This window comes from Trachypithecus francoisi, unplaced genomic scaffold (assembly GCF_009764315.1).
Source record: "Trachypithecus francoisi isolate TF-2019V2 unplaced genomic scaffold, Tfra_2.0 Lachesis_group9, whole genome shotgun sequence".
Taxonomy (NCBI): Eukaryota; Metazoa; Chordata; class Mammalia; order Primates; family Cercopithecidae; genus Trachypithecus; species Trachypithecus francoisi.
Window position 1 is genome coordinate 36681782 of NW_022681474.1, and position 21382 is coordinate 36703163.

General features: G+C 41.8%; 1 protein-coding gene across 5 annotated transcripts in view; it reads right to left on the reverse strand.

The window, feature by feature from the left end:
* Positions 1–21382, reverse strand: part of MICU1 (mitochondrial calcium uptake 1) — a 265955-nt gene that overhangs the window by 79142 nt on the left and 165431 nt on the right. The window lies entirely within an intron of this gene.

A 21382-nucleotide genomic window follows, 5' to 3' on the forward strand; every position in this document is an offset into this window, starting at 1 on the left:
TAGTTGGGTGCTAGTGACACAGGGGAAACTACTGATCTACAGTGCTGGAATACTACTAGGAAGCAATCTTCTGGGAAGGAAGGGCATGAGGCTGCAACTCTCTATTCACTAGACTCAAGGCTAATGAATCATGTGGGGGAGGATTGTGGTGACTTTGAATAGCACGAGAAAGGCAATGAGGTCTGAAATAAAATCACCACTCGGTAGCATGATAAACTGCTGGCATGGTCTTTGCAATGAGTCTAACATTCTGATGCTGGAACTGGTTTTGACACAGCCCTCCTGAGGCCAATCCTATAATCTGAGGAAGGCAGTGAGTATGTATAGGAGGTAACCTGTATATTAATATTCCCAATGTTCCCCTACTCCTTGTGTAATCCCCTTCCACAATGGACCAGAAGTGATCTGTAACCAAAAGGATAAGGCAGAAGTGATGGAATGCCACTTCTGACATTAGATTATACAAGACAGTGTGGCTTCCCTGTTGGCTGTGCTGTGGGAAGCCAGCTGCCAGGTCATGAGAGCCCTATGAAGAGGTTCATTAAGGGAGGAACTGGAGCCTACTGCCTACAGCCACGTGAGTGAGCTGAGAATAGGATCGCCCCGCCTAGTCAAGCTTTTAGAGGACTACAATCTCATGAGAGACAGTCAGAATTACCCAGCTAAGCCACTTCTAGGTTCTTATCCCTTAGAAACTATGTGATACAATAAATGTTAGCTGTTTTAAAATATCTTTTAGGGTAATTTCTTTCTTTTCCTTTTTTATTTTTATTTTATTTTATTTTTTTTTGAGACAGGGTCTTGCTCTGTCACTCAGGCTGGTATGCAGTGGCAAGATCACAACTCACTGCAGTTTCAACCTCCCAGGCTCAAGCAATCCTCCCACCCCAGCTTCCCAAGTAGCTAGCACTACAGGGACGCACCACCATGCCTGGCTCATTTTGTGTGTGTGTGTATTTTGTCTGTTTGTTTTTGGTAGAAATGAGATCTCACTATGTTGCCCAGACTGATCTCAAACTCCTGGGCCCAAGTGATCCTTCTGCCTTAGCCTCCCAAATTGATGGAATTATAGGCATGAGCCACTGAGCCCAGCCTAGGGTAATTTCTTATGCAATAATAGGTTATTAACACAGTTGTAGAGCTCTAATTTTAGAAGGAGTGGGTTAGAAACTGTCTTACTTCCTACTGTTTTTTTTGTTTTGTTTTTTAAGAGACAGGGACTTACTCTGTTACCCAGGATGGTGTGCAGGGTGCAATCGCAGCTCACTGCGGCCTCAACTTCCTGGGCTTAAGCAATCCTCCTGTCTCAGCCTCCAAGTAGATGGGACTACAGTTATGTGCCACTGTGCTTGGCCAATTTTTTTTTTTTTTTGGTAGTAGAGATGGTTCTCGTTATGTTGCCCAGGTTGGTCTTGAACTCCTAGACTCAAGTGATCCTCCCACCCTGGCCTCCCAAAGTGCTGGGAATACAGGCATGAGCCATCACACCAGGGCTTACTTCCACTTTTAAGAACCACTAGTGCCTGAGCAGGAGGAGCAACACCAACACCAAACTGGGGTCACAGAATGAGCCACATTATCTTGAACAAGTGTAACTGTTCAGTTAACCCTATTAGCTTTAATTCATCCCATATAGCATTTTACCAGAGAAAAAGGGGTGAGAGGGAGAGGGAAAGAGAGAAAGAGTGGGGAGAGAGACAGAGAGAGAGAGAGAGAAAGAGAGATAGTCACCACCACCACCACAACAAAAAAACACCAAATGGGTACAGTAATTCCACTACAGCAAATAAGCTGCTTCCAAAATTTCTGAGTTTGCTGTTTGCCCAACCTTAATAGCAAAAGAATTCCATGAAAAGTATTTCTAGGCCGGGCGTGGTGGCTCATGCTTGTAATCCCAGCACTTTGGGAAACCGAGACGGGTGGATCATCTGAGGTCAGGAGTTCAAGACCAACCTGGCCAACATGGTGAAACCCTGTCTCTACTAAAAACAGAAATTATCCAGGCGTTGTGGCATGTGCCTGTAATCCCAGCAACTCAGGAGACTGAGGCAGGAGAATCGCTTGAACCTGGGAGACAGAGGTTGCAGTGAGCCGAGATCATGCCACTGCACTCCAGCCTGGGCAACAAAAGTAAAACTCCATCTCAAAAAAAAAAAAGAAAGAAAAGAAAAGCATTTCTATATTGGAAAGAAAATAATAGATAATGGCCGGGCGCGGTGGTTCAAGCCTGTAATCCCAGCACTTTGGGAGGCCGAGATGGGTGGATCACGAGGTCAGGAGATCGAGACCGTCCTGGCTAACATGGTGAAACCCCGTCTCTACTAAAAAATATGAAAAACTAGCCAGGCGAGGTGGCGGGCGCCTGTAGTCCCAGCTACTCGGGAGGCTGAGGCAGGAGAATGGCGTAAACCCGGGAGGCGGAGCTTGCAGTGAGCCGAGATCACGCCACTGCACTCCAGCCTAGGCGACAGAGCGAGACTCCGTCTCAAAAAAAAAAAAAAAAAGAAAAAAGAAAAAATAGATAATAATATTAGTAACAGCATATTAACACTTAGCAATGATGACTGCAACACTTTGTATTAATGTTATATGATGTCCAATAAAGAGAACATGACCAATATCCTATATTCAAGGAAACTACTTTAGTTTCTTCCTTGATTTCTGACACTGTGCTCCATAATATATCTACATGGAAATTTGGAAAATATTATCAAAACATCTCACTGATCAATATAATCCAGCACAATGAATTTAATATATATACCTCATTTATTTTTTCAATTGGGTATACTGGAAATCAATGCTTTGGGATTAAACCTCTGATCAACATGATGATTGTGAAGTTGGCAATATTCTGGAAGGCTTTCAAACTTTAACGCGTAGAAAGCTGCAAAGAGTATTAAGACTGGACAGAGATGCCTGGAAGTATAGGTCAATGATTCTTCTAATAAGGCTCCCACGGTCACAGAAGAATTCAAATTTGGTTCCTTTTTTTTTTAAAATAAATATAGGATCTCACTCTGTTGCTCAGGCTGGAGTCCAGTGTTGTGATCATGGCTCACTGCAGCCTCAGACCTCTTGGGCTCAATTGATCCAACCACCTCAGCCTCCCAAGTAGCTGGGACCACAGGTGCATGCCACTACACCCAGCTACCATTGTTTTTATTTATTTTTTTAATTTTTTTAAATTTTTTATTTTTTTTGAGACGGAGTCTCGCTCTGTCACCCGGGCTGGAGTACAGTGGCCGGATCTCAGCTCACTGCAAGCTCTGCCTCCCGGGTTCTCGCCATTCTCCTGCCTCAGCCTCCGGAGTAGCTGGGACTACAGGCGCCCGCCACCTCGCCCGGCTAGTTTTTTGTATTTTTTAGTAGAGACGGGGTTTCACCGTGTTAGCCAGGATGGTCTCGATCTCCTGACCTCGTGATCCGCCCGTCTCGGCCTCCCAAAGTGCTGGGATTACAGGCTTGAGCCACTGCACCCGGCCTTGCTACCATTGTTTTGTATTTTTTTTGTAGAGACATTATCTTGCTGTGTTGCCCAGACTGGTCTTGAACTCCTGAGCTCAAGTGATTCGCCTGCCTTGGTCTCCCAAAGTTCTGGGATTACAGGCATGGGCCACTGAACCTAGTCTTCATTAAAAAAGGAACCCAGACTGGGTGTGGTGGCTCATGCCTGTAATCCCAACACTGTGCGAGGCAAAGGTGGGTGGATCTCCTGAGGTAAAGAGTTCGAGACCAGCCTGGCCAACATGGTGAAACCCCATCTCTACTAAAAATACAAAAATTAGCTGGGCGTGATGGCACACATCTATAGTCTTAACTACTTGGGAGGCTGAGGCAGGAGCATTGCTTGAACCCGGGAGGTGAAGGTTGCAGTGAGTGGAGATCACACCACTGCACTCCAGCCTGGGCCACAGAGCAAGACTCCATCTCAAAAACAAAAACAAAAAACCAAAAAACCAAATAACCTTATTGTATATTGATTAATTTATTGACAAATACTTATTGTGCACTTACTCCTGAAAGCATTTTTTACAGCTGTCTCTTTATAACCTTATCTCACCAATACCAGTAATTTCCTGTTTCTTTACCCTTGTGCATCACGTCCTTAGCTGGATATGAGAGTGATCTGGCTGAGACCCATCCTTCTGATCTCTGGCCCATCCTGGCCCATTTACTTTGTTCTGTACAACTTAAATGTAAGGATAGAACTCTGTCCCTCACTTTCTTTTTTGCTTCAAGTAAATTATACATTGTACTTGAGTGAGCTCATTCATTCCCAATATATCAACTGACTCCTATATGCTAATAATACCGTATCTCTAATTGGACCCACATCACTGATTGCCAAATACATATATCCAATTGCCTCTAGAGAAAGCTATTGAGGTGCCTCATGAATACTTCAAACTCAAAATGTCCAAGAGAGAACTCAACATTTCTTTTTTTTTTTTTTTTTTTTTTTTTTTTTGAGGCGGAGTCTCGCTCTGTCGCCCGACTGGAGTGCAGTGGCCAGATCTCAGCTCACTGCAAGCTCCGCCTCCTGGGTTTCCGCCATTCTCCTGCCTCAGCCTCCCAAGTAGCTGGGACTACAGGCGCCCGCCACCTCGCCCGGCTAGTTTTTGTATTTTTAGTAGAGACGGGGTTTCACCGTATTAGCCAGGATGGTCTCGATCTCCTGACCTCGTGATCCGCCCGTCTCGGCCTCCCAAAGTGCTGGGATTACAGGCTTGAGCCACCGCGCCCGGCCAACATTTCTTTAAGCAAAACTACTTCTCCTCCTATGTTCTCTATCTCAGTGAATGGGATTACCGGAATTCTACTCTTTCATGCCAATTGCCAAACTGCTAGTTGCCAAATTGACTCCCTTTTCTCTCTCCCCTTTCCTAAGACTACCTTATGATTTTCTCCTTAAACAACTGCAATAAATATCTATTTTCCCTCTTTGCTAATCCATACTTTACAGTGTTGTTAGAGTGATCTTTCTAAAAATCCAAATCTGTTCATACCACTTCTCACTTTATACCTTTCAATGGTTCCCTATAGCTTTTAGGATAAAGTGTCCAAATACCTACAGTGCACCATTCAAAATACTTCATGGCCTGGCTACTGCATGCTGTTTTTGTTTTCCAAAAGCACCATCTTTTTCCTTCCTTCTTTGCATTGGTGCTCTATTTCCCTAGAATGTACTTTTACTTCTTTAAAAAGATAGTTTGTAACCTAGAATGTACTTTTGTTTTTATTTTGCACAGCTCTTTCTCTCTCTCTCTCCCTCTCTCTCATGCTTAGAAATGACAGAACTAGTTTATATTTCATTAGTCATGTAGCTTTAATAAAAAAACACATTCATGTTAATGTGTAGCGGATTGATACAAAACAGATGAAGAGATTATGGGTGGGGAGGGAGAAAAGGCATCCAATAATAGGAAAAATAATGAGAAATAAAAGAGACTTGACAAATATTCATTTCTGTGCTGTTAAATGAATTCAGAGGATAATAACTTGATGTAATTTATGACCCTTTAAAGTGGTATTTGCTCAAAATATGAATTCAAAAGGCTGCATATGATGCATAATTCATTCACGAATGACTGCAGAGCTGGCTCTGGCTCCTAGGACATTGGCTAGGACTGGCTCCTAGGAGACTTCCTAGACTCCTCCAAGGCTGGGTAGCAAGCCAGAGGACAGATCTATTTTTTTTAAATCTCTTTTTCTTCTAAGAAAGAAAAAAAAAATTACATCTACTAGTTAACTGAGGCTAAGTTAGTTAAAAGAAGAAAAAAAAAGCAAGCTTCTTTCCACTCATTAGCGCAGTCATCATGAGCAATCATTCTTTATTTTAAAATGTCCCTGGCCGGGCGTGGTGGCTCAAGCCTGTAATCCCAGCACTTTGGGAGGCCAAGATGGGCGGATCACGAGGTCAGGAGATCGAGACCATCCTGGCTAACACAGTGAAACCCTGTCTCTACTAAAAAATACAAAAAACTAGCCGGGCGAGGTGGTAGGCGCCTGTAGTCCCAGCTACTCGGGAGGCTGAGGCAGGAGAATGGTGTAAATCCGGGAGGCGGAGCTTGCAGTGAGCTGAGATCCGGCCACTGCGTGCCAGCCTGGGTGACAGAGCGAGACTCTGTCTCAAAAAAAAAAAAAAAAAAGTCCCTAAGTTCCAAAGACCATAACTCTAAAAAGGCACCTGCAGCTAAAGATGGCTATAAGAGGTATAAAAATGAAAAGACCTACTCAGATACCCTGGACATCATTTTGTCCAAGCTGATCTAGAGGCCAAATTTGATCTGCCTATAGGCCCAGAGAGGTCTGGGAGAACCTAGAGAAACTTTCTCTTGTCTTGTCTTGCTCCCTAATTTTAATCTGATTCTTAATGATCTTTGCAGACGTGGCCCTAAGGCACAGAGTCTCTTTACTAGCATGAGAAAACCTAGACGATATATCAATTTAAGCCTGGCTTGGGACAAACTTGATAAGAAAGGTCATTTCTTTCTCACAGTCTCTTGGCTCCAGTCCCAGAGTTTACCGAGAGCTCTAATGCCTCTTCTTGGGTATTCCACAACTGTAACAAAGAGCAAATGAAAATCCACTACCTGATCTTTAGGCAGAATGAATTTCAGAGTTAGAATTGACTCAAATAATGCCACCTCTGAGAAAACTGAGCAGTCCCCTACTCTCTTACTTCACAGACTGATTCACATGTCCCAGTTTATGTTCTCATTGTACCATATACATATCCCTACAACTGTACTTTACCTATGCACTGTGCAAGTATTTCTTTCATTTATCCTACCTTTATAAGCTTCTTGGAAGCAGAACAACGTTTTTCTCATCCTTGTATCTTAAGCATTTAGCACAGTTCCTGGAAAACTAGTGTAAATTATTAGTAGTTAAGAAAAGAATCTGAGCCAGGCACAGTGGCTCACGCCTGTAATCCCAGCACTTTGGGAGGCCACGGCAGGAGGATCACCTGAGGTCAGGAGTTTGAGACCAGCCTGGCCAACATGCTGAAACCACGTCCCTACTAAAAATACACAAAATTAGCCGGGTGTGGTGGTGGGCACCTGTAGTCCAAGTTACTTGGGAGGCTGAGGCAGGAGAATCGCTTGAACCAGGGAGGCAGAGATTGTAGTGAGCTGAGATCTGCCATGCACTCCAGCCTGGGTAACATAAGTGAAATACTTCATCTCAAAAAAAAAAAGACTCTGGAGCCAGACTACCTGGAATCAAATCTTAGCTCCACCTTTATCATGTGTGAGATTTTGAGCAAGTTATTTAGCCTCTTTGTGCCTCAGTGTCCTCATTTGTTAAATAGCATTGTGAAGACCAAATGAAACAATGTACAGACAGCCCCCAACTTACAATGGTCCTACTTAACAATTTTTCAACTTTATGGTGGATTTATTGGGGTATTAAATGTATTTCTTTTCTTCTTTTTTTTTTTTGAGCCAGGGTCTCACTCTGTCACCCAGGCTGGAGTGCAGTGGGGCAATCACAGCTCACTGTAGCCTTGACCTCCTCGGACTCAGGTAATACTTCCACCTTAGCCTCCCAAGCAGCTGGTTAAGTGCATTTCTGACTTATGATGGATTTACTGAAACATCATCATAAGTCAAGGAGCATCTGTACATAAAACACGTAGAATACTGTCTGACTTATGGTAAGCTCTCAGAAAATGCTAGCTAATATTTTTATTATTTTAGTATGTAGTACGTACTGAAACTTTTGTTTGAATATATGCTACACATGTGCTTGAGACTGACAGAGGTCTGTAGCCATGGACTGTTGGGGCTAGAAGTGTATACACAGATGAAACACTGAACTATAAAGTTGTAATCACCTTCTTCTATACTGCTTTTCATTTTACTGTATTACCTTTCTGTGGTACCTTGAATATTCTGTTGTGAGACTAAAAATTTAACTATTCCTGCATTCTGAATTCCAAATAAATGACCTAAGAACTTTTTATACACTGGTAGAGAGCTTATTCATAAGTTGAGAGGCACCTAGGTTCTACTAAAAAGATGTTGCTAAGACTGTATGAAAAACTGATTGAGGAAAAGCTACCACTGGAGAAAAATCAAACCTTCATGACTTATTTATGAGCTCCTTTTATCTTGTGGCCAGTTTAAAATGAACTTAGAATGTAACATTGCAGATATCTGATAACAGGAAAATCCTGTGAATTGACAAATATTACAAAGGCATCCCTAATGTATCATTGACTTTGGAATTGCAAAGCTATCTGCAAATCAAAGGAAAATATCAATCTCTAGGAGTCTTCTGCACTTTTTTTTTTTTTTTTTGAGATGGGGTTTCGCTTTCGTTGCCCAGGCTGGAGTGCAATGGCATGAGCTGGGTTCACCGCAACCTCCGCCTTCTAGGTTCAAGTGACTCTCCTGCCTCAGCCTCCCGAGTAGCTGGGATATCAGGCATGCACCACCACGCCCGGCTAATTTTGTATTTTTAGTAAAGATGGGGTTTCTCCATGTTGGTTAGGCTGGTCTCGAACTCCCAACCTCAGGTGATCTGCCTGTCTCGGCCTCCCAAAGTGCTGGGATTACAGGCGTAAGCCACTGCGCGCAGCCGCACTTTTAATGATCCATCTGAAAGGTCAGATTCAGAAGTGATAATGCCTTTAAAAATTTTTGACCACGTGATATATTTAAGCTACAAAGTGTCATTCTTAAAACTTTTCCTCCATTCTCCAAAAAGCATGAAACAAAAAAGCACTTTCTGGCACACTTTTAAGGAATAATTATCAAGATATTATCAAGGTTGCATTTACAAAGGAGATTCACATAACCATGGAGATTCTACCATATACAGTCATGTGCTGCATAAGGACATTTCAGTCAATGACAGACTGCATATATAATGACGTTCCCATAAGATTGTCATGGAACTGAAAAATTCCTATCACCTACTGATGTTGTGAGGTTGTAATGCAGTTACTTTGTTTTATAAATTTAGTATACTCTTAAGTGTACAGCATATATAAAGTCTGCAGTAAGGTACAGCAATATCTTAGACCTTCATACGCATCATCATTCATTCACTGACCCAACCAAACCAATTTCCAAGTCCTGCAAGCCTCATTCATGGTAAGTGCCTTTACAGATGTACCATTTTTTAAAATGTTTTATACCATATTTTTACTCTGCTTTTCTATGCTTAGCTATGTTTACTTACACAAATACTTACCATTGTTTTACAATTGCCTTGTTTTGTAAAGAATTGTGGGCCGGGCACAGTGGCTCATGCCTGTTATCCCAGCACTTTGGGAGGCCAACGCGGGTGGACCATCTGAGGTCAGGAGTTCAAGACTAGCCTGGCCAACATAGTGAAACCTCGTCTCTACTGAAAATACACAAATTAGCCAGGTGTGGTGGCACATGCCTGTAATCCCAGCTACTCAGGAGGCTGAGGCAGGAGAATCACTTGAACCCAAGAGGCAGAGGTTGCAGTGAGCCGAGATTGCACCACTGCACTCTAGCAGGGGTGACAGAGCGAGACTCTGGCTCAAAAGAAAAAAAAAAAAAGAATTGTTATACACATGTGTGTGAGCACGTACACACACGTATACATACACACATATGTATACACATTAGGTTAAATAATGCTTGCTGTAGCATTTCCTCACCAGATTTTTACAAGGAAAAGGCAGTACATGTTGACTAAATGTTTTATGTTTTTCTACAAATACTGTACTAGCAAAATACAGTAATTATTTCAGTACAGTAACATGCTGTATAGGTTTGTAGCGTAGGAGCAATAGGCTATACCATATAGCCTACCTGTATAGTAGGCTATACCATCCAGCTTTGTGTAAATGCACACTATGATGTTTGCACAATGACGAGATCATCTAACAATGCATTTCTCAGAATTCATCATTAAGTGATACATAACTATATAGCATTTTCAGTTTGACTTTACAGCCAGAAAACCTATAAGCCACAAAAGAGAGCAAACTTGAGATGGAGAGAATAAAGGGAATTGCAAGAAATTAAATGAGAGTTTGGCTTTGGATTTTATACATTTTCTCGTTAAACTAGCTCACCCTGAGAGCTAACCTGGTCTCATCAGGGCAAGATACTGGACCTACCCCATGATGTGTATATATATATATATAGAGAGAGAAAACTGAATTAGTTTCAAAGAATGTTGACATCAGGACATGGGTGACTGACATAAAAACTCCTGAGGGGCCGGGCACGGTGGCTCACGCCTGTAATCTCAGCACTTTGGCAGGCCGAGACGGGCAGATCACGAGGTCAGGAGATCGAGACCATCCTGGCTAACACGGTGAAACCCCATCTCTACTAAAAAAATACAAAAAGCTAGCCTGGCGAGGTGGTGGGCACCTGTAGTCCCAGCTACTCGGGAGGCTGAGGCACAAGAATGGCGTAAACCCGGGAGGCGGAGCTTGCAGTGAGCTGAGATCTGGCCACTGTACTCCAGCCTGGGCGACAGAGTGAGACTCAGTCTCAAAAAAAAAAAAAAAAAACACAAAAAACTCCTGAGGAAAAAAAGTGCTTTTTGAGATGGAGTCTTGCTTTGTTACCCAGGCTGGAGTGCAGTGGTGTGATCTTGGCTCACTGCACCCTCCACCTCCTGGGTTCAAATGATTCTCAGGCCTCAGCCTCCCAAGTAGCTGGGATTACAGGCTTGCACCACTATGCCTGGCTAATTTTTTTGTATTTTTAGTAGAGACAAGGTTTTGCCATGTTGGCCAGGCTTGAACTCCTGGCCTCAAGTGATCCTCCTACCTTGGCCTCCAAAAGTGCTGGGATTATAGGCATGAGCCACCATGCCCAGCCCATAGTTTTTTTTTTTCTTTTTTTTTTTAAAAAAAACCTTTAAACATATACTTGGCTCACTGAAGTTATAAATATCCAAAAGAAACAAGTATGGCAGTCATTCTTTTTTTTTTTTTTTGAGATGGAGTCTTGCTCAGACGCCCAAGCTGGAGTGCAGTGGCGCGATCTGGCTCACTGCAAGCTCTGCCTCCCGGGTTCACGCCATTGTCCTGCCTCAGCCTCCCTAGTAGCTGGGACTACAGGCGCTCGCCACCTCGCCCAGCTAATTTTTTTGTATTTTTAGTAGAGACGGGTTTCACCGTGTTAGCCAGGATGGTCTTGATCTCCTGACCTCGTGATCCGCCCGTCTTGGCCTCCCAAAGTGCTGGGATTACAGGCGTGAGCCACCGTGCCTGGCCATATGGCAGTCATTCTTATCCCTGGGGGATGCACTCTGAGATACTCAGTGGATGCCTGTAACCAAGAATAGTACTGAACCTATTTGCCATCACATGGAACATGTTTCTATTCAGGTCTTTCTTTTTTTTTTGAAATGGAGTCTCACTCTGTCACCTAGGCTGGAGTGCAGTGGCACGATCTTGGATCACTGCAACCTCCGCCTCCTGGGTTCAAGTGATTCTCCTGCTTCAGCCTCCTTAGTAGCTGGGATTACAGGCACCCGCCACCACACCTGGCTAATTTTTGTATTCTTAGTAGAAACAGGGTTTCATCACGTTGGCCAGGCTGGTCTCAAACTCCTGACCCCAGGTGATCCTCCTGCTTCAGCCTCCTAAAGTACTGGGATTACAGACGTGAGCCACCACGCCTGGCCTTTGTTCAGGTCTTTCACTCACACATTTAAAGCCTATTCCATCTTAACTAAGCACTTATCACACACGGTGGCTATAACGAGATACATCAGCAATATTAGCATAATTTTTTTTCCTTCTTCATAATTTCCCAGCTAGGAGATTTGTTCTTACCATAGATCTTGGCAACCACAGCATACAATTTTTTCCTTTCCTTTATATTAAGTTGAGAACTTTCGACCTTTTAGGAAGTACTTTACAGCTTCTCTTTGGCACATCTACATTGCTGGCATCACTACTCTTGTGCTTTGGGGCCATTAGTAAATAAAATAAAGGTTACTTAAACACAAGCACTCCAGCAGTCAATCTGGTAATAGAGATGACTACTAAGTGACTACAGAGTGGGCAGTGCAGACAGCCTCTATATGCTGACAAAGAGATCATTCATATCCCCGTGGAGCAAGTGGGACCTCAGGAGATTTTATCACGCTACTCAGAAAGGCATGCAATCTGAAACTCATGAACTGTTTATTTCTGGAATTTCCCATTTAATATTTTTGAACTACAGTTGACTGCAGGTAACTGAAACCTCAGAAAGAGAAATTGCAGATAAGGGAGGACTACTGTACTCTTTACAAACTCTTCCAATTTTTGGAAAAGTCAAACTGAAAACCTCTAAGAAACTATTCACATTCTGCTGTGTAGAGGCAAAGTGGAAGTACAAAACTAAAGGAAAACATCTCATTTTGTTTCTTGGATTTAATTAAATCAAGAGTCAGGTCTCATCATTTAGTTTACACTTCCCCAGAAAACAAAATAAACAAAACTGGGCTATCAGTGCAAAAAGAAACCTACTTTGCCAACGAGTGGTCTAGTTCCAGCAAGTGTTTGAAAGCCTTCTTGCCTTCTGGTCTCCCTTTCTATAATATTTTGGCCAGGAAAGGAGCTGAGGCATGTCGCTTGATATGGTTCTTTGTTGCATCAGACAGATTTAATTCTACCTCAGCGCTTTAAAAAGATGGGTAGAAAGATGTCAACTTGATGATTTAAAGGGTGGGTGACTCTAGAATCTCTTTAGGTACTTTTAATTATTTAGTTTATTTTTTTTTTAAAACTCCTTGATATTTAACTTAATACCTTCTTTTTTTTTTTTTTGTCTCTAATATTTTTTATTTGTTTTGTTTTTTAGATGAAGTCTCACTCTGTCACCCAGGCTGGAGTGCAACAGTGTGATCGTGGCTCACTCCAACCTCCGCCTTCTGGGTTCAGGTGATTCTTGTGCCTCAGCCTCCCGAGTAGCTGGGATTATAGGTGTATGGCACCATGCCTGACTAATTTTCTGTTTTTTGTTTTGTTTTGCTTTTTGGTTTTTTTTTCAGACAGAGTTGCGCTCTGTTGCCGAGACTGGAGTGCAGTGGTGCGATCTTGGCTCACTGCAACCTCCACCTCCCGGGCTCAAGCAGTTCTCATACCTCAGCCTCCCAAGTAGCTGGGATTACAGGGACATGCCACCACATCTGGCTGATTTCTGTATTTTTAGTAGAGATGGGGTTTCACCATGTTGGCCAGGCTAGTCTTGTACTCCTGACAGCAGGTGATCCACCCACTTGGCCTCCCAAAGTGCTGGGATTACAGGCATGAGCCACCGTGCTCGGCCTAATTTTCTTTTTCTTTTTTTTTTTTTTTTTTGAGGTGGAGTCTCGCTCTGTCGCCCGGACTGGAGTGCAGTGGCCAGATCTCAGCTCACTGCAAGCTCCGCCTCCCGGGTTTACGCCATTCTCCTGCCTCAGCCTCCCGAGTAGCTGGGACTACAGGCGCCCGCCACCTCGCCCGGCTAGTTTTTGTATTTTTTTTTAGGAGAGACGGGGTTTCACCGTGTTAGCCAGGATGGTCTCAGCCTAATTTTCTGTATTTTTAGTAGAGATGGGGTTTCGCCATGTTGACCAGGCTGGTTTCGAACTCCTGACCTCAGATGATCCACCTGCCTCAGCCTCCCAAAGTGCTGAGATTACAGATGTGAGCCACTGCACCTGGCCTTGTCTCTATTCTTACTGACAGATGAGAATAATTATCATAGTTCTTTATATCTCCCTTTTTCTTTCTGATTGAACAAATCTAGTTAACCTCAATATTTTTTTCTTGAAGACTGAAATATAATCAGTGACTGAAATAGAAATCAGTTACTGTTATCCTCTGAATCATACCTAATTTACCTTTAGATAATTGACACTCAGGCTTCTTAAAATGTAACAATTCTTTTTTTTTTTTTTTGAGATGGAGTTTCGCTCTTGTTACCCTGGAGTGTAATAGCATGAGACTGGAGTGCAATGGCATGATCTCAGCTCACTGCAACCTCTGCCTCCTGGGTTCAAGCGATTCTCCTGCCTCAGCCTCCCCAGTAGCTGGAATTACAGGCATGTGCCTCCACGTCCGGCTAATTTTGTATTTTTAGCAGAGACAGGGTTTTGCCATGTTGACCAGGCTGGTCTCGAACTCCTGACCTCAGGTGATCTGCCTGCCTTGGCCTCTCAAAGTGGTGGGACTACAGGCGTGAGCCAGCGTGCCCAGCCAAAATGTAACAATTTTATTGGTTATTTGATAAGCACGTGAATCCCAACTTATAAAGAAGATCATGCTACAGACTGGAATTCTATTAGATGATAACTTTTCAGTGTCCTTGTCTTATATTCTGGAGTTGGCTGCTTCTTTCTTCTACAAATTAGTTTTTGCTTTTTTTGACATGACAGCTCCTTTCCCCCCTTATCCCTCTCAAATTAAAATTAACCATAATCTTTCAAATAATTTTCTAATACCTTTCAGTTTTGACTGACATCCTACCTGCTACAGTCATTAAGAAATCAATGAATATATTAACTGGAATTGGATTTGGCACCTATCTCCAAGGAACTCAATAGTTCTCAGTAGCCTTAGATGAAATTTTTAATAATCTTAAAAGAGAATTTTAAAAACCAACTCTATAATCTTGTCATTCTTTTAAGCCTGTTTTTTGAGTTCCCAAATAAAGAAAAAAGGGTAGAATGAGAAAAAGACCCAAATTAAAAAAGCATGAAAAGAGCTATAAAATCCAGCAGCTAATAATTCTTGTGATTAAATATAATTAAATGGCTAGTTTAGGCAGTATCTTGCAAGTACAAAAGAACAGTGTATTTCTTCACAGTCATAAGATTTGAGTGACAAAGAAACTGGCAAAAGATGATTCTGAAGAAGGTAGACTGTACATATTCCAGAAATGTGGTCTTTTTCTGTCTCTAAAATTCAGAAAATTTTATTTTTCTTTAGAGTCTCAAATAAATCAGGCACAGAAATGCCATTTCAGACTAAAAGTAATAACTTAATCAGACAAAGAACAGAAATAGTAGAAATAGTTCAGTCTGAAAGACAGTGTGAAGTAGCCCTGAGTTGGAATCCTAGTTCTCCCATATAATAGTCCTGTGACTTTTACCTCTTTGTGTTTCAGTTTCTACATCCAGAACATGGGTAAAATATCACTAAACCTGACAGGGTTGTTGAGAATTAAAATAAAGAAGGCATATAAAATGCCTGGCTCATAGTAGGTACTCAATAAATGATCATGAACTTATCCCTTTTCTCTGACCCCTCTGGAAATTAAGTTTGACAGATAAATAGCACTCTCTTCACTTTCAAAGCTACTGTGATGAGAAAAAGACAGAAATAACTAAATGGAACAATAAATCTCCTGGATCTGAAGTTTTAAAGTAGGTAAGTAATGAAATGAAACCAGTGAGAGATGGATAGAAAGAATGGTGGAATTATAAAACCCATACAAAAGTTACTAAGATACTATGACTCATTTCTGTTTTCCTCTTGGCTGTGATGATGAGATTATATTTCATACTCAATGAGTGGAGAAATTACCTAACCTTAGAAAAGTAAAATTAAAAGTGTTTCATAAAAACAAAAATTGCTACCATTTTCCAGATGTTTTATCAGAAAGCAATTTCAAAATGAAAGTAAGGCCTTTCCATCACCCACGTGAGATGACCTATTTAGATGCCCGCCACCGTGCTAGGTGGCGGTGGGTATCAATGGGAAGGTGAATACACTTATTAAAGGCACAGTGCATGCCAGGTGGTGTTAGGTATGAAATATTTTATTAGTTTGCTAAGGCTCCCATAGCAAAATACTACAGACTGGGACTTTTTCTCATAGGTTCTGGAGGCTATACGAGTGTAAGTTCAAGGGGCCAGCAGGGTTGGTTTCCTCTGAGGCTTCTCTCCTTAGCATACAGATGACTGCCCTCTGCCTGCCTCTTCACGTGATTGTCTCTTGGGTCTTTTTGTTGTGCCCAAATTTCTTCTTCTTATAAGGACACCAATCAGGTTGGATTAGGGCCCACTCGTACCCCTCATTTAATGCAATCACCTCTTTAAAGACCTTATCTCCAAGTAAAGTCATATTCTGAGATACTGGGAGTTGGGACATCAACATAGGAATTTTGGAATTTTGAGGGGATACAATTCAGCCCATTACAAACATCATCTCACTTAACCATTGCCCTGTTTTACAAATGAGGAGCCAGGCTCTGAAAGAATAAATAAACCCATCAAACGTCACATAGCCAGTAAGTGGTGGAACCACAATTTTAACCAAGGCCTCACACACTAAAGCCTATACTCTTGCTGCTAGTCACGCTTCCTCAAAGAAGTACAAATGTAGTTGGGAAGACACAGTACTGACTGATGAAATTTTACATAAGGAGGTCATCAATAAGAAGGTACTTATTCTACTGGACGTCTTGGTCCATTTTCTGCTGGTATAAAAGAATACCATAGATTGGATAATTGATAAAGAATAAGTTTATTTGGCTCTTGGTTTTGCAGGCTGAGAAGTCCAAGAGCATGGCACCAATATCTGGCAGGGGTCCTTTCATGGTGGAAGGGCAAGCAAGCATGTAAGACAGAGGGTAAATGGGGGCCAAACTTATCCTTTTACCAGGAGCCCACTACCACAGTAATAGCCACTTTCATGATAATGACATTAATGCATTTATGATAGCACAGCCCTCATGACCTAATCACCTCTTAAAGGCCCTGCCTCTTAACAGTGATATAACAGCAATTAAATTTCCAATACATGAACTTTGGTTGGGGGTGGTGTATAATGAAATCATAGCACTAGACTTATGCCATGATATGGAAAGAATGGATTCATATTACTAGCCACTTACAGAACACTTACTACATGTTAGGCAGCATCCTTTCACAAGAGTCTATTGGTCTCCTCACATGAGGAACTGCTGACTGGCAAACAGGAACAGTCTTGGCACATCTTGGCCCAAAGTCTACAAATAGTCCCACATCAATGTCAAACAAGAGAGAGCCTTCTAGAGTATCTTAGATACGACTGCCTTTTACATCTCTTTTCTTCTGCATTTGGGTGTAGGCCATGTGTAGGAACATATGTATGAAACCCCTAATCTGCTTTATAATATTTTCCCTCATGGACATTCTACGCAATACGGTTTTTTTTTGAGACGGAATCTCGCTCTGTCGTCAGGCTGGAGTGCAGTGGCACAATCTTGGTTTACTGCAACCTCCACCTCGTTGGTTCACGATTCCCCTGCCTCATCCTCCTGAGTAGCTGGGACTACAGGCAGGCGCCACCATGCCCGGCTAGTTTTTTGTATTATTAGTAGAGATGGGGTTTCACCATGTTGGCCAGGATGGTCTCAATCTCCTGACCTAGTGATCCACCCACCTCGGCCTCCCAAAGTGCTGGGATTACAGGCATGAGCCAGTCATGCCCGGCCTTCTACGCAATATGTTAGTGGGCTTTCAACTCTATAGCATCTCAGTATGCAAGACAAAAGTCCTATGCTCTGTTTCTCTAGGCTCTCAATTGTGTTTCTTTTTTTTTTTTTTTGAGATGGAGTCTTGCTCTGTCACCCAGGCTGGAGTGCAGTGGCCGGATCTCAGCTCACTGCAAGCTCCGCCTCCCGGGTTTATACCATTCTCCTGCCTCAGCCACCTCGCCCGGCTAGTTTTTTGTATTTTTTAGTAGAGACGGGGTTTCACCGTGTTAGCCAGGATGGTCTCGATCTCCTGACCTCGTGATCCACCCGTCTCGGCCTCCCAAAGTGCTGGGATTACAGGCTTGAGCCACCGTGCCTGGCCCTCATTTGTGTTTCTAGGAATAAGTGATGGTTTAGATTGTGGTCAGGCTGGCACCTGCTCAGCCCTCTGGTTGACCCTGTAATTGTTTTTGCTAAAAGCTTTTTTGTTTGTTTTTATTTATTTATTTTTTTTCTTTTTTTGTTTTTGTTTTTGCTAAAAGTATTACCCTAGCTTGTGCTTCTTTAACTACATTTTTTGGCCCTACACTCTGTTTAATTGTAATTATGTAATTAATAAGGTAAATCACTTACATTCCCAGATTATGTTACAAATACTCCCAATGAAGACCAGTCTGGGTATATATGCATACTAGGGAGGCAAGGCATATGACTTGAACCCTAGTATATACTAACCCTTATACAAACATTGTTAGATGAGGTCTACTTCTTTCTTCTATACTCTGAGGAGTATATTGGAGTATTCTCATAAGAATGCAAACTTCACAAAGGTAAGCACTATGCCTTTGCATGTGTGTGTGTGTATATATATATAGTAACATATCTAGTATATTTTATATATAAAAATACCCAATATAAATCAGTGAACAAAATAAAATTCACTGCCTCAGAAGTATCTGTTTTCCCTAGGGTAAAAACAGTAATATTACCATTTCCAAATAAAGCTCTGGAAGCATAACACTTAAATGCTATTGGACATACATTTTCTTCATTCTGTGAAGTTATGTTTTGAACTCCATGATCTGCTACAGTTTACTGTGGCAAGGTAGCTGGCAAAAAACAACAGTACTGTGGTTATTCTGAAGATAGAGCCCTCTATGTACAACTAGACAAAAGGAAAACTTCACTAACTAGAATATTTAGAAACTGAGGTATTACGATTAATTTATGACTAATTTTCTGGTTTACTGAGAGCTGACCAGATAATGTCTTTTGCTTCTATTATTGTTGAAATCTTTTCAAGTGATTTTCTAGGCTGATGTGTCACATTCCTCTGCATGCAATGAAGAAAAAACCCTTTGAAGTCTAAGCACTTAACCTTTCTTGATACTTACTTATTCTTGAGCTTTTCACTAGACAGAGAAAGCTATCTATCCAGCTGTGCGAAGGAAGTTAGAATAGGGAAGCTGTGTTTGGTTCATGTAAAGGTACTGAATAAAAGAAAATCCTATACAATATTTACTTAAGAAAAACAAAAAAGAAAAAAAAGAATAGGGAAGCTGCAAAGCTTTTCAACATGGCAAACATTTACTGACCTTTTACTATACTAAAGTCTTCATGAGGTTCTAGGAAACTGAGACTTTAAGTGAAACAATGCATAACAAAATCAATTTTACCACAGGCTAATTGATAAAGATGAGAGTTAATTTCCTATGGCATATTTCTGGTCACAAAAACATCACCACGGCTGGGAGTGGTGGCTCATACCTGTAATCCCAGCACTTTGGGAGGCCGAGGTGGGCAGATCATCTGAGGCTGAGAGTTCAAGACCAGCCTGGCCAACATGGTAAAGCCCCAACTGTACTAAAAATACAAAAATTAGCTGGGCATGGTGGGGCACGCCTGTGATCCCAGCTACTCAGGAGGCTGAGGCAGGAGAATCGCTTGAACCCGGGAGGTGGAGGCTGCAGTATGCAGAGACTGTGCCACTGCACTCCAGCTTGGGAGAGAGAGCAAGACTCCATCTCAAAACAAAAACAAAAGCATCACCAAAATTCTAAATAAAGACCCAAAACACTTCTAGTAGTAAACACTGAAATAAATGTGAGCTATATATAGATCTAAGAAAGATTGATAAAAACAAGTAAGATAGTCATTCACCCAGTTTTTAGTGAATTATTAGATGTCAGTGGTCATAGTGGTGGTGGGTTAAATCAAGAAATAAATGTTTGCAAAGTGAAAATTGTAATAAGTACTTCCTCCTACCATGAAGTTCAAACATAAACAATAACCAATATGGCAGGCTCACTGAGAGCTTTTGAACTGCGTTGTTTATCATCTACTTTATGAGTTTTTATTTCACAATAATTTGCATTCTTTCATTTTCTAACACGCTTATTCCAGTTCAGGATGGAGGATGATCAGAGACTATCCTGGCTGCTCTGAGTGCAAAGCAGGAACCCACCCCAGACAAGATACCGTTCCATCTAAGGGCACACACCCAGTCACTTAGACTGGGACCATTTAGACACGCCAGTGCACTGAACATGTACATCTTTGGGATATGAGAGGAAACTGGAGTACTCAGGGAAACTCAAGCAGACAGGGAACTCCGCACAGACAGAGGCTCTAGGGGGAAATCGATTTGTTCCCACTCATCGATGTTACAACAAAACGACATGGAACGAAACAACACAACTGAGACAAGTGGGTGGAAAAGCTGAAATCATATATAAGAACCTTGGGGAAACATTGGAAAGCAGATACAGAAGTAACATACATAGTTTAAAAGCAACATAGCACCTTTCTCCAATATTTTCACCTGTTTTAGTTACAGTATTTAATGTTTCGAAATTCCAAATAATATTAAGGTAGGGCGTGTGTTAAAAGAAAAAGAGAGGCTGGGTGTGGTGGCTCACACTTGTAATCCCAGCACTATGGGAGGCCAAGGCAGGAGGATCACATGAGGTCAGGAGTTCAAGACCAGTCTGGCCAACATGGTGAAACTGCATCTCTACTAAAAATACAAATTAGCCGGGTGTGGTGGCACATGCCTGTAATTCCAGCTACTTGGGAGGCTGAGGCAGGAGAATTGCTTGAACCTGGGATGTGGAGGTTGCAGTGAGCCAAGATCATATCATGCCACTTCACTCCACCCTGGCTGACAAAGCAAGACTGCCTCAAAAAAAAAAAAAAGAAAAGAAAAAAGAAAAAAGAAAGAAGAAGAAAAAGAGGTTGGGAAACACCAGTGTAAGGGAATTTTTTAAAATGTCAAGAAATTATAGACTAGATTTTTTGTCTCCAGACCAAAAAAATACATATAGAAGGCATTTGATGAATGTTTTGAATGGAATAAATATCCAGAATAGCAAGATGGTCTAAACTTTAAATGGAAAAGTAAACTTGTAAATCCCCAAACACAGTAAGATAGATACCTTTGCAACTCTCAGCAACATTGCCTTAAACAATTAAAGAGACAGGATCTCACTGTGTTGTCCAGGCTGCTCTCAAACTCCCAGGCTCAAGCGATTCTCCTACCTTAGCCTCCTAGGTAGTTGGGACTACAGGTTTGTGCCACTGTGCCTGGTTAAGCACATATATTTTATATTAAGCACACATATTTTTATTCTGACATTTTGTGTTTCCAGCTCTTACTACCTTTGCAATTATCCATCCTTCTTCATCTCCATCTTCTGGTGTCTTCCACGCGATAAACAAAAAAGCAGGAATATATGCTCAGATTGAGAACTGCTGTGACCCGAGTTTCTTTCTCCACAAACTGAGCATACAAAGACAGCTAAGATTTTCAATTTAGAGGTTTTTGGTTTCCGATTGAAAACCAAGTGTTTTGAAGAAACACTTCACTTCATGACATTTTCACAGAACATGTTGTTTCCTATCTGCTGTTGGTTTATAAATCACTGATAAGCTCCAAACCAATCAGTTCTCACAGCTGGAGGGAAATGGAAAGAATGTCTATAGCATAGGCCCTCCTG